The sequence below is a fragment of the Microcebus murinus genome, chromosome 10 (genome assembly GCF_040939455.1).
Source record: "Microcebus murinus isolate Inina chromosome 10, M.murinus_Inina_mat1.0, whole genome shotgun sequence".
In the NCBI taxonomy this organism is placed as follows: domain Eukaryota; kingdom Metazoa; phylum Chordata; class Mammalia; order Primates; family Cheirogaleidae; genus Microcebus; species Microcebus murinus.
Genome location: NC_134113.1, coordinates 73,803,870 through 73,816,982, shown reverse-complemented (window position 1 = coordinate 73,816,982; position 13,113 = coordinate 73,803,870). Strand labels below are relative to the sequence as shown.

The 13,113-nt window shown below is 40.6% G+C and overlaps 2 non-coding genes and 2 pseudogenes across 2 annotated transcripts; 1 reads left to right on the top strand and 3 right to left on the bottom strand.

The window, feature by feature from the left end:
* Positions 1-214: 214 nt before the first annotated feature.
* LOC142873498 (U5 spliceosomal RNA) lies at positions 215-331 on the bottom strand. The gene has a single exon (XR_012921520.1). It is a non-coding gene; the product is annotated as a U5 spliceosomal RNA (small nuclear RNA).
* A 6,020-nt stretch (positions 332-6,351) lies between these two features.
* LOC142873564 (uncharacterized) lies at positions 6,352-6,445 on the top strand (annotated as a pseudogene).
* Positions 6,446-6,916: 471 nt separating this feature from the next.
* On the bottom strand, positions 6,917-7,023 carry LOC142873524 (U6 spliceosomal RNA). The gene has a single exon (XR_012921544.1). It is a non-coding gene; the product is annotated as a U6 spliceosomal RNA (small nuclear RNA).
* Positions 7,024-8,932: 1,909 nt separating this feature from the next.
* LOC105862288 (large ribosomal subunit protein uL23 pseudogene) lies at positions 8,933-9,410 on the bottom strand (annotated as a pseudogene).
* Between the last annotated feature and the right edge of the window lie 3,703 nt (positions 9,411-13,113).

Genomic DNA, 13,113 nt, shown 5'->3' with positions numbered 1-13,113 from the left:
GTGAATATGGAAATGAAGCAAAGGATGTGTGATTTTCAATCATCAAAAAATTTAACTTGGCTATTCATTGATGAATTTGATTGCATGTTATAAATTTGTAATCTTTCTCCATTTCATCTAAAAACCTTAATGTTGAAAACATTCTATTGGATAGCCGAATAATAAACAAACTACCAGTCTTGATCTGGGGGGCTATATATATATATATTTTTTTAGCTTTGCCTGAGCAAGACCTCAAAAAATTTGGTTACCAACTCATAACTGCTTCTCTCCATGGAAATCTTCAGTAAAAGGCGAAAGATTTGTTCATTCTGAAGAGAAACCCGAGTATGATCTGGGTATATTTTGGATTCAGCATCTTTAGACCCTGGCCACATGCCAGAATTTGAAACTGAGTTCTCTGTTCCAGACTTCACATACAATTTCTAACACCTTTTTAAATCACAGAACTCTCATTCATCTATTCTCTCCCACTTTGAATTCAGAGGCATTCATGATTGGTCCCACGCAGTTTAGTATTGTATTATTAATTATTTCAAGTGTATTCATTGTTTTAGTCTGTTCGGTCTGCTATGACAAAATATCATAACCTGGGTGGCTTATAAACAACAGAACTTTATTTCTTCCTGTCTGGAGGCTGAGAGGTCCAAGATCTAGGCACCGACAGATTCAATGGCTAGTGAAGGCCAGTTTCCGGTTCATAGATGGCACCTTCTCACTGTGTTCTTCTCCCATGGTGAAAGAAAAGAACTTGGCTGGGCTTGGTGGCTCACGCCTGTAATCCTAGCACTCTGGGAGGCCGAGGTGGGCGGATTGCTCCAGGTCAGGAGTTCAAAACCAGCCTGAGCAAGAGCGAGACCCCGTCTCTACTATAAATAGAAAGAAATTAATTGGCCAACTAAACATATATAGAAAAACTTAGCCAGGCATGGTGGTGCATGCCTGTAGTCCAAGCTACTTGGGAGGCTGAGGCAGAAGGATCGCTTGAGCCCAGGAGTTTGAGGTTGCTGTGAGCTAGGCTGACGCCATGGCACTCACTCTAGCCTGGGCAACCAAGCGAGACTCTGTCTCAAAATGAAGGAAGGAAGGAAGGAAGGAAGGAAGGAAGGAAGGAAGGAAGGAAGGAAGGAAGGAAGGAAGGAAGGAAGGAAGGAAGGAAGGAAGGAAGGAAGGAAGGAAGGAAGGAAGGAAGGGAAAGAAAGAAAGAAAGAAAGAAAGAAAGAAAGAAAGAAAGAAAGAAAGAAAGAAAGAAAGAAAGAAAGAAAGAAAGAAAGAAAGAAAGAAAGAAAGAAACTAGCTCTCTGGGATCTCTTTTATAAGGGCACTAATCCCATTCATAAAGGGGGCCAGCTCCATAACCTAATCACCTCCTAAAGGCTCCACTTCCTAATACCATTGCCTTGGGGGTTAGGATTTCAACATATGAATTTTGGAGAGACACAAATATTCAGACCATAGCATTAACCTTTTCTTCCCAACTTGTGCAGCCAAGAGTTTCTAGAAGTCAGAAACTGTTTTGTCTTTCCCCACAACCACACAACAGTTTATGCTTTCAGAAAATTGATGGGTTAAGTGCATCCCTCAGCTTCCTGAACAAAGAGCATGCATCTATTCTAAAAATAGAACAAAGATCCTCCGTGCTTTTCAGTCATAATCAATATGACCATTCATGAGGCAATTATTTTAAATTTAGCAATTTAGCCATAATCCCATCATTGAACCAGGCTTGAAATCTTAAAGAGAAATTTGAGGATGTTTATTTGCCTTAGCTCCTTTCTGAGCAACCGTCATCCTCCGAGCTTATACTCCCCTCCACAAGCATCATTTCTAGGGAGCAATACAAGCTTACATAATAGTCTTTGGAAAACATTTGCAAAGCACCTATTCTGTTTTAGGAAAACTATGGACTCACTCGCCTCTGTATGTCTCTCTTAAGAATTCTTCTCCTATGACTATTTCCTTTAACTTCAGACTCAAACAATAATTAAAGGTGGCAAGAAAGATGCTGGGAGAAAAGCCAATTTAATTGTACTGTGGGGATAATTGTTTCTGACTTCCAGCTTGCCCATTGTGATTTTTTGGAAGGGAAAAAAAAATTAATACCAGACTCCAACAATCTTCAAACAAGTGAAAATTATAATCTGGTGGGTTCCTATTTAAAGTAACAGAATCCAAGGCAACATAAGAGGCTTAATTTTCGCTATGCATGTTATTAACTAAGAGTAGGAGAGAGCATTACTTAGTAGTGAAGAGCCAGGAACATGAATCAACCATTTTAGACTTATACTCTCATTTCTTCAAGATTTGAGATGGATAAAATAACTTCATCTCCCTATATTTAGCTTCTCTGTCCTTAAGTATAAGAAAATTCTTTACCACTTCACAAAGTTGTTGACACTCTAGGCTTAAAAAAACACCAAGCTCTTCAAAGAGATCAATTTGTGAGTAAATGACCCTACATACAAATGTAATCTCAATTAAATTTTTTTTTATTTTTTAAGTTGACAGATAAAATTGTATGTATTTACCATATACAGCATGATGTTTTGAAGTATACTTACATGGAAGAATGACTAAATCTGGCTAACATATGCATCACCTTTAATCTCAATTTACACTGGGGCCACCATACTTTTCAAAAGTGAAATTTTGCATGAACTTGTAGTCCTAGAAACTCGAGAGGCTTTTCTTCTGTTTGATCTAGCCTAAAAAAAAAAAAAAAAAAAGAAACTCGAGAGGCTGAGGCAGGAGGATCGTTTTAGCCCAGGAGTTTGAGTCTAGCCTGGGCAACAGAGTGAGACTCCCAGCTCCAAAAAAAAAAAGTGAAATTTTATTCTCAAAGGTAGGTATACAGTTGGCCCTTGAACAACACAGGTTTGAACTGTGTATGAGCATGGGTCTGCTCATATGCCAATTTTCTTTGCCTCTGTCACCCTGGGAGTCACCAAGACCAACTGCTCCTCTTTCTCTTCCTCCTCAGCCTACTCATTCCCAAGATCATGAGGATGAAGGCCTTTATGATGATATGCTGCCACTTAATGAAGAGTAAATCTAGCTCACAGCAACCTCAAACTCCTGGGCTCAAGCAATCCTGCTGCCTCAGCCTCCCGAGTAGCTGGGACTACAGGCATGCGCCACCATGCCCGGCTAATTTTTTCTATATATATTAGTTGGCTAATTAATTTCTTTCTATTTATAGTAGAGACAGGGTCTCGCTCTTGTTCAGGCTGGTTTTGAACTCCTGACCTCGAGCAATCTGCCTGCCTTGGCCTCCCAGAGTGCTAGGATTGCAGGCGTGAGCCACTACGCCTGGCCTGATTTTCTTAATAACATTTTATTTTCTCTACCTTACTTTATTGAAAAAATACTGTGTACATATACCTTTTTTTTTTTTTTTGAGACAGAGTCTCACTTTGTTGCCCAGACTAGAGTGAGTGCTGTGGCGTCAGCCTAGCTCACAGCAACCTCAAACTCCTGGGCTCAAGCAATCCTCCCGCCTCAGCCTCCTAAGTAGCTAAGACTACAGGCATGTGCCACCACACCCAGCTAATTTTTCTATTTTTAGTTGTCTGGTTAATATATTTTTATTATTTTTTTTAGTAGAGACAGTGTCTCGCTCTTGCTAAGACTAGTCTCGAACTCCTGAGCTCAAACAATCTGCCTGCCTTGGCCTCCCAGAGTGCTAGGATTACAGGCGTGAGCCACCACGCCTGGCCTATACATAATACTTATAACATACACAATATGTGCTAATTAACTGTTTATGTTATCCATAAGGCTTGTGATCAAGAGTAGGCTATTAGTAGTTAAGTTCTAGGGAGTCAAAAGTAATATGCAAAATTTCAACTTCACAGGGGGTTGGTTCCCCTAATCCTCACAATGTTCAAGAGTCAACTGTAGGTCAAATTATACATTCAAAAAATTTTTTTCTTGCACTAGTAAATACCAGGTTGACAGGATTGAAAAATTAAATACATTTGTTTGGGTGCAGCGACTCATGCCTATAATCCAAGCATATCGGGAGGCTGAGGTGGGAGGATCATTTGAGCTCAGGAGTTCAAGACCACCCTGGGCAACATAGTGAGACCCCATCTCTACAAAAAATAGAAAAATTAACCGGGCATGGTGGTGCATGCCTGTAGTCCCAGCTCCTCAGGAGGCTAAGGCAGGAGGATGGCTTGTACCCAGAAGTTTGAGGTTGCAGTGAGCTATGATGATGCCACTGCACTCTAGCCCAGGAAACAGAGCAATACCCTGTCAAAAAAAAAAAGTTAACATTTCACACATCTTTTCTTGATCTCCTTAGGTTTTGTAAATGTCATTACATTTATGTTTGTGATTAAATTCTTATATATATCATATAAAATAGACTACTAAAAATTCACAAAAGAATAGTTTATTTCAACCTATAAAAATGAATAGAGAAAATATTAGGCAACTCTCAGACATATGTTTTGAAATTTTAAATTATTAAGAACATAAGGCCGGGCGCAGTGGCTCACGCCTGTAATCCTAGCACTCTGGGAGGCTGAGTCAGGAGGATTGCTTGAGATCAGGAGTTCAAAACCAGCCTCAGCAAGAGCGAGACCCTGTCTCTACTATAAATAGAAATAAATTAATTGACCAACTAATATATATAGAAAAAATTAGCCGGGCATGGTGGTGCATGCCTGTAGTCCCAGCTACTCTGGAGGCTGAGGCAGAAGAATTGCTTGAGCCCAGGAGTTTGAGGTTGCTGTGAGCTAGGCTGATGCCACCCCACTCACTCTAGCCTGGGCAACAAAGCGAGACTCTGTCTCAAAAAAAAAAAAGAACATAAAATTCAAGCTTAGACTACTCACTTAAACCTTTTTATAAATTCTCTTTCAACAAATCCATTAGAGTTATCTAGAAACTGAATCCAGGCCAAGCATGGTGGCTTATGCCTATAATCCTAGCATGTTGGCAGGCCAAAGCAACAAGATCTCTTGACTCCAAGAATTCAGGACAAGCCTGGACAACACAGTGATACCTCAGTCTATGCAAAAAGAAAAAAATCAGCTGGGCTTGGTGGTCCATGCCTATAGTCCCAGCCACGTGGGAGGCTGAGCCAAGAGGATCTCTTAAACCCAGGAGTTTAAGATTGCAGTGAGCTATGATCCTGCCATTCGTACACTCTAGCAGCCAAGGGACAGAGGGAGAACCTGTCTCAAAAAAAAAAAAAAAAAAAGAAATGGAATCTATCTTAAGAATATCTTACTTAGGGATATATACTATATAATGTATAGCTAGAAATTTTAAAATATTGTGGGGCTACATTTTCAACATTGTTGGGTAAAAGGTGAGTTCTGGAGACCCCTCTATGGCAGCATATGGCTGTCTTATAATAAAGAACTAAGCTGATAACAGAATTTAAATTGTTTTTGAGACAGAGTATCACTATGTCGCCCTGGCTAGAGTGCTGTGGTGTCAGCCTGGCTCACAGCAACCTCAATCTCCTGGGCTCAAGCAATCCTGCTGCCTCAGCCTCCCAAGTAGCTGGGGCTACAGGCATGTAGCCACCATGCCCGGCTATTTTTTTCTATATATATTAGTTGGCCAATTAATTTCTTTCTATTTTTAGTAGAGATCAGGTCTCACTCTTGCTCAGGCTGGTTTTGAACTCCTGACCTTAAGCCACCATGCCTGGCCCAGAATTTAAAGTTTTTAACTTAAAAAAAGTATTACAGAAGGCCCTCGTGACTGACGCCTGTAATTCTAGCACTCTGGGAGGCCGAGGTGGGCGGATTGCTCAAGGTCAGAAGTTCGAAACCAGCCTGAGCAAGAGCGAGACCCCATCTCTACTATAAATAGAAAGCAATGTATTGGCCAACTAATATATATAGAAAAAAAAGTTCGCCGGGCATGGTGGCACATGCCTGTAGTCCCAGCTACTCGGGAGGCTGAGGCAGAAGGATTGCTTGAGCCCAGAAGTTTGAGGTTGCTGTGAGCTAGGCTGACGCCATGGCACTCTAAGTCTGGGTGACAGAGTGAGACTCTGTCTCAAAAAAAAAAGTTACTGAAAAATGGAGACCTTACTAAGCTAATATCTGCATTTAGACACTAAAACATTATCTGTTTTGTAATGTATTTTAAAATGTTATCACTAGCTACAGGCAGGCAGCAGCTACACAAAGGTAGCAATTAATGTGACATTAGTTGAGCGTTGAGGCCAAATTAGAGGGAATTATTTACTCTCATTGCTGTGATTGGACATGTAGAGGAGGCACCCAGAAGCTACTATAGAAGAGGTTATGGTTAAATACACATTACTTTTTATATTCATCTTGAAATGTACAATTTCACAAAATCCTTTCAAGAAAAACAACCCTAGTGCTAGCATTGGCAGCACAGATACTAAAATTGGAATGACACAGAGAAGATTAGCATGGCCTCAGTGCAAGAAAAAGAAAAGAAAAACAACCCTAAAGCAAGTGAAATACAGAGAACAATCTACAATCTTGTATCCTGTGTGTCTGTTTTTGAACAGCAGCCATAGGCTCCAAACATTGGATAAATATTGAACTCTTAAACTTTTTATTATGAAAATTTCCAAAGATACACAAAATAGAAAGACTAGAATAATGACCCCCTAAGTATCTATTATCCAGATTCAACATTTTTCAACATATGGCCAATCTATTTCATTTATAGCCCCACTACTCCTACCTCCTCCTCACTAGATTATTTAAATTAACTGTTGGGTATCAGAGCATTTCACCAGAAAATACTGCAGTATGTATGTCTAGGAGGTTAAGACTTTTTTCCAAAGCATAATCATAATGCCAGTGTTACAACTACAAATATGAACAAATGAACACCTTAAGATCACATAACATATAGTCAGTACTATTAAAAGTCTTAGTTTTAGTTATAGTTACATAGTTTATTTATTTATTTTTTTATGGAATGCTTCATGAATTTTCATGTCATCCTTGCACAGGGGCCATGCTAATCTTCTCTGTATCTTTCCGATTTTAGTATATGTGCTGTCGGAGTGAGCACACATAGTTTAGATAATGTTTAGTAGTAATACAAAATGTTTCTGATTGAACTCTACAGGAATCCGAATTTTTGAGTTTAATTATTTCCATGTAATACTTGAATTGTTTTGTTGTGTTGAAATTCCATTAAAATGAATTATCTTATATATCACATTCCCATGTTTGGTAGATTGGTTGGTTGGTTTTATCCAGGGACTAGCGTAGCAGCAAGTGGGTTGGTTGTAGGACAGGAAACTGAGCAAAACTGAAATCCAACTTCTCTGCTTTTGAAAATAACGTTTCTGGACAGAAAAGAAGGAGCAATACATTGACATCCTCCTTGCTAAAAGCCATGGCTGACTTTCTACTGCTTTGCACTGCTGCTGTTCCACTCAGTGTAAAACTACTGAAATTCTTCTAAAAATGTTGGTAACTAGATACTACCCTGGCACTCCCAACCTCAACCTACCCGGTACATTCCCATACTCAACCCCTGATTTCTCTGTCCCGGGGCTAGAGCAGGGCTGGGTGCTGGTGAGGAGCTCTGCCAGGCCCTTGGCAGGCAAATGCCCATTTGGTCTCCCTGGCTGGCCAGCCTGCCACCCCACAGACCACTTTCTGTGGCTATTCAAGAGAACCACAGTGCACACAGGGTACCAAACTGGTTGTTACATATTTTAAGTATCCCTTTTACCTAAAGCCTTTTATGATTTTCTCTTGTTTGGAAGTTTAGGTGACTTTATTAGGGCTATTGGGATGAGCGTGGACTGCAGAGTGAGATTGCTTCAGATCAAGGTTTATGTCTGTCCCATGTTCTAGGCAAACTCTAAGTCCCAGTGATCTCATGTGTCCAGTGAAGATGATGATAATAATATCTACCTCATGCGATAGGTGGGAGGATTAACTGAGATCCTCTTTCAATGTCCAGACATCGAAATTTCCCATACAGAATTCTCTATTTTCTCTGCCAAACCTGCCAAAGCTACTCCTCAAACAGTTCTCCCCATTTCAGCTTGAGGTAGCACCATTCATATTTAATTAGATCTCAAACCAGAAGTCATTCTTAATTCTTCTGTTTTATATTTTTTATTTTTTTTATTTTTTAAAAAAATAGTTTCCATGGTCCTTTAACTTCATCTCTCTCTCTCTCTCTCTCTCTCTCTCTATATATATATATATATATATATATATATATATATTTTGGGGGGTGGGACAGAGTTTCACTTTGTTGCCCAGGCTACAGTGAGTGCCATGGCGTGAGCCTAGCTCACAGCAACCTCAACCTCCTGAGCTCAAGCGATCCTCCTGCCTCAGCCTCCCAAGTAGCTGGGACTACAGGCATGTGCCACCATGCTTGGCTATTTTTCTATATATTTTTAGTTAGCCAATTAATTTCTTTCTTTTTTTTTTTTGAGACAGAGTCTCACTTTGTTGCCCAGGCTAGAGTGAGTGCCGTGGCGTCAGCCTAGCTCACAGCAACCTCAATCTCCTGGGCTTAAGCAATCCTCCTGCCTCAGCCTCCCAAGTAGCTGGGACTATAGGCACGTGCCACCATGCCTGGCTAATTTTTGGTATACATATTTTTAGTTGGTCAATTAATTTCTTTCTATTTTTAGTAGAGACGGGTCTCGCTCTTGTTCAGGCTGGTTTCGAACTCCTGCCCTCAAGCAATCCACCCGCCTCGGCCTCCCAAAGTGCTAGGATTATAGACGTGAGCCACCACACCCGGCCCATCCAGGTTTATATTTTTGTAACTTCTTGCCATTGTTTTTAGCGTTTTAATTCTCATTTGTATGTTAAATAAAAAAATCTTCTTACCTTTTAACTTTCTCACTTCATAGTTTATGACCTATAATAATCATCTTTTATTTTCATATTTTTTAAAGATGAAAAGATATATATATATTTAGAATTAGCCAGTTGGACTCGGTTTAGAGGATCCCAATATTGTTCGCAACATCCAGAGCATCATAATCGGGAGCCAGTCGAATGTATGCCTTCTTCTCTCTATCAGGCCTAATCAGGGTGTTGACCTTGGCCACATCAATGTCATAAAGCCTCTTCACAGCCTGTTTGATCTGGTGCTTATTGGCTTTGACATCCACAATGAACACAAGTGTGTTGTTGTCTTCTGTCTTCATGGCAGCCTTAGTGGTCAAGGGGAACTTGATGATGACATAGTAGTCAAGCTTGTTTCTCCTCGGGGCACTATTCCGAGGATATTTGGGCTGCCTCGGCAGCAGCCACAGTGTCTTTGGCTGCCAGAAGGTGGGTGATGTACCAATCTTCTTTGTTTTGTGGCTGTGGAGGCCTTTTAGCACTCTGGCTTCTTGGCCTTCAAAGCCTTTGCTTTGACTTAGGCTTTGGGAGGGGCAGGAGCTTCCTTCTTTGCCTTCGGCGCCATCTTGTGAAAAGTTATTTTCATATTTTTATTCATTGATTTTGTAGGAGAGGAAAAAGGCTTTTTTCCCCCCTCTATCCTCCCAGGTTCATTGGCTGGGCCTTTGAATCAAATTTATAAGAAACACACACACACACAAAATCCAGGGGCATTCACAAAGAAATGAAACTTAAGAGTCTTTTCTTTCAAGAATGAATGCAACCATTAATATCTACCCACCAGAAATGGGGTCTATATTCAAGATAGATGTTAAATCCAATCACTTTGTGCCAACTCCATCGCTATCACCCTAGTTTGGCAATCCTCAAACTTTTTTGGTTTCAGGATCCCTTTACATTCTTGGAAACAACTGTGAACTCCAAAGAACTTTGTTTATGTGGGTTATATTAATATTCATCATAAGTATTAGAAATTTGGCTGGGCTCGGTGGTTCATGCCTGTAATCCTAGCACTCTGGGAGGCCAAAGGCAGGCAGATCGTTTGAGCTCAGGAGTTCGAGACCAGCCTTAGCAAGAGTGAGATCCTGTCTCTACTAAAAACAAATAATAAAAATAAATTAACCAGACAACTAAAAATAGAACAATTAGCTGGGCATGGTGGCAAGTGCCTATAGTCCCAGCTACTCTGGAGGCTGAGGCAGCAGGACCACTTGAGCCCAGGATTGCTTGAGCCCAGGACTTAGAGGTTGCTGTGAGCTAGACTGATACTATGACACTCTAGACTGTGCAACAGAGTGAAACTCTGTCTCAAAAAAAAAAAAGAAAAAGAAAAAATTAATGAAATAAAATTATCAACAAAAAACTTTTTAAAAGTCTATAACATGTTAACCACCATTTTTAAAATGTAGCCATATTTTTAAAAATTAGAAGAGTGGCATTACTTTACTTTCTTGCCAATCTCTTTAATATTTGGCTTAATTTTTTTAAAAGTTAGGTTTTCATATTTACTTCTGCATTCATAATCTGCAAATCACATGTCATGTAGCTTCTGGAAAACTCTATACTCATGAAAGAATGAGAATAATAAAGGCAAGTAATGTCTTAGTGTTACTATGAGAGCAGTTTTGATCTTGCAGACCCACTAGTATGTCTCAGAGATTTCCAGGGTTCCCCAGACCACACTTCTGAACATGTTTTTTAATTGAGATATAATCCACATACCCTAAATTTTACCCTTTAAAGATACACAATTCAGTGGTTTTTAGTTATTCACAAAGTTGGAAAACAATCATCATTACCTAATTCCAGAACATTTTCTTCTTTCTACTATCAGTCATTACCCATTCTCCCTCCCACTAGCCCCTGGCAACCACTAATCTACTTTCTATTTCTATGGATTTGCCAATTCTGGACACTTCACATAAATTGAATCATGCAACATGTGGTCTTTTATGTTTGGCTTCTTTCACTTAACATGGTATTTTCAAAGTTTATCCAAGTTGTAACAGGTATCAGTACTTTGTTTCTTTTTATGCATGAATAATATGCCATTATATGGATATATCACATTTTATTCATTCTTTGGTTGATGAACATTTGGGTTGTTTGTTTCTCCCTTTTGGCTATTACCAATAATGTTGCTAAGTACATTAGTGTACAAGTTTTTATGTGGGCAAATGTTTTCAGTTCAATGGGGCATACACCTAAGGGTAGGTGTAGAACTGCTGGGTTATATGGTAACTCTATGCTTAACTTTTTTTTATATATTTAACTTTTTGAGGAACTCCCAAATTGGTGAGGCCACACTTCAAGAAATGCTTCCCTTTTCTTCTGCTTCCTTCTTCTAAAAAATAAAAAAAAGAAAGAAAGAAATGCTTCCCCGGCCTGAGCAGCCCCTTCTACTGCCCAGATTCTTGCAAGAGTTCCCTGACTAGTTTCCCTGATCCTACCCCAGAGCTCAGGCAGTTGTTATTCCACCCACCCCCCAGAGCCATCCTTTTAAGAGCTCACCTTAGAGTATATCACTCCCCAGTGTAAAACCCTCTAATGGTCTCCCACGGCACACAGACAAACTCCCAAACTCCACCATGGCCCGAACATGGTCTAGTCCCTGCCTACCTCTTTGAATGCATCCCCTCTCCACCCTACCCCTTACTTCTGGTGGTCTAGCTCCTGGCCAGCTGCTTGCACACGTACCAAGCTCCTTCCAGCTCCTCCCACCTCCGGGGCTTTTACCTTACTGTCCCTTCTCTCTGGAATGTTCTCCCCTCTCATCTCTGCACAACCAACTCCTTCTAATCATTCAGATCTCTACTCAAAGGTAATCTCCTTAAGGGGCTGCCTTGATCCTCCCATCTAAAATAACCACTATAGTACCACCAATCACTCCTTTTTTTCCTTTTTTTTGAGAGATAGTGTCTCCCCATATTGCTCAGGCTGGAGTGCAGTGGCTATTCACAAGCACGATCATAGTGCGATACAGCCTTGAACTCCTGAGCTCAAGCGATCCTCCTGACTCAGCCTCCTAAGTAGCTGGGTCTACAAGTGTGCACCATCGCACCAGCCTTCCAATCGCTCTTTTTTCTTTTTTTTTTTTGAGACAGAGTCTCACTTTGTTGCCCAGGCTAGAGTGAGTGCCTTGGTGTCAGCCTAGCTCACAGCAACCTCAAACTCCTGGGCTCAAGCGATCCTCCTGCCTCAGCCTCCCAAGTAGCTGGGACTACAGGCATGCGACACCATGCCCGGCTAATTTTTTCTATATATTTTTAGTTGGCCAATTAATTTCTTTCTATTGTTAGTAAAGACAGGGTCTCGCTCTTGCTCAGGCTGGTTGGCAATCCGCCCGCCTCAGCCTCCCAGAGGGCTAGGATTACAGGCGTGAGCCACCGCACCTGGCCCTCCAATCACTCTTTATCCCTTTATCTGGCTATATTTTATTCAGAGTATTATATTGTTTACTTGTTTGTTTAGTTGTTAATTTTCAGCTCTATGTCCAGTTCCTAGAACTCCCACACCGTAGGGCTTCAATAAATATTTGGAATGAATGCAGTAGTAAAAGGCAAAGGAACATCACGTTCCAGGTATCTATTGCTACATAACAAATTATGCCAAAACTTAGTGACTTAAAATCACCATTATTGAGAATTAAGTTAATGAATGTCTGTAAAGTACAGGATAATGCCACATACTAATTGCTAGATAAGGATTTATTAAATAAAACACCACCCTGAAATGTTAATTCTGTTAAATAAAAATTATAGGAGCCCATTGGTTTGGACTCAGCTCCAACAGACAGGACTAAAAATTAAATGGGGGCCTTGTGCAATGGCTCACGCCTGTAATCCTAGCACTCTGGGAGGCCAAGGCAGGCGGATTGCTCAAGGTCAGGAGCTCAAGGTCAGCCTGAGCAAGAGCGAGACCCAGTCTCTACTATCCCTGTCTCTACTATAAATAGAAAGAAATTAATTGGCCAACTAATATTTACAGAAAAAAAAAATTAGCCGGGCATGGTGGTGCATGCCTGTAGTCCCAGCTACTCGGGAGGTTGAGGCAGCAGGATTGCCTGAGCCCAGAAGATTGAGGTTGCTGTGAGGTAGGCTGACACCATGGTACTCACTCTAGCCTGGGCAACAAAGTGAGACTCTGTCTCAAAAAAAAAAAAATTAAATGGGGTCACCTATCCTAAAGTTCCAAGTCACCAAACCTAAACTAAGCTGTTATCTGACCTTCCCAGAAAGCAAGAGATAGAGCCCATTTCCCAAACAGGCCAGTG